Source organism: Gavialis gangeticus, unplaced genomic scaffold (assembly GCF_001723915.1).
Source record: "Gavialis gangeticus isolate Ggan-Ray unplaced genomic scaffold, GavGan_comp1, whole genome shotgun sequence".
Taxonomy (NCBI): Eukaryota; Metazoa; Chordata; order Crocodylia; family Gavialidae; genus Gavialis; species Gavialis gangeticus.
Genome location: NW_017728993.1, coordinates 60,100,824 through 60,101,334, shown reverse-complemented (window position 1 = coordinate 60,101,334; position 511 = coordinate 60,100,824). Strand labels below are relative to the sequence as shown.

The 511-nt window shown below is 52.4% G+C and overlaps 1 protein-coding gene across 3 annotated transcripts in view; it reads left to right on the top strand.

Moving 5' to 3' along the window:
- The window catches only part of TDRD5 (tudor domain containing 5), a 52,549-nt gene that overhangs the window by 15,214 nt on the left and 36,824 nt on the right, over positions 1-511 (top strand). The window lies entirely within an intron of this gene.

Below are 511 nucleotides of genomic sequence, written 5' to 3'. Positions count from 1 at the left end.
GGGGGGGGGGGAGGGTGCTAAAAAAAATAGTCGCAATTAATCATGATTTAAATTGCGTAGCTAAAAAGTCAAAATTATGTGCAGAAAAGCTCAAAATTATGCAGGTACTTTGTATGGTTGGGGTGAGGAATTTCTGAAGGTGTGTGGGGTTTGGAACCTGGGGAGGGGGACCTCTGCATGCCCTGGCAGGATGCCCAATCTGAGCAGGGTCTCTGCAGAGCTGCCCCGGGCCTGGGGTGCACCTCCTGCCCTAGCATGGCCCCACTGGTGGTGAGCCCACAGAATCATAGAAGTAGGGTCGGAAGGGACCTTGTAGATCTTCAAGTCTGACCCCCTGCCTGGGCGGGGTAAAAGACTGGACTCAGATGAGTCCAGCCAGGTAGTCATCAAGCCTCTCAATAATGACTCCAAGATCCCTTTCTGCCTCCGTGCTCTCAAGAAGGGAGTTTCCCGTTCTATAAGTGTGCTGCTGGTTTCTACTGCCCAAGTGCAGCACCCTGCACTTGTCAGT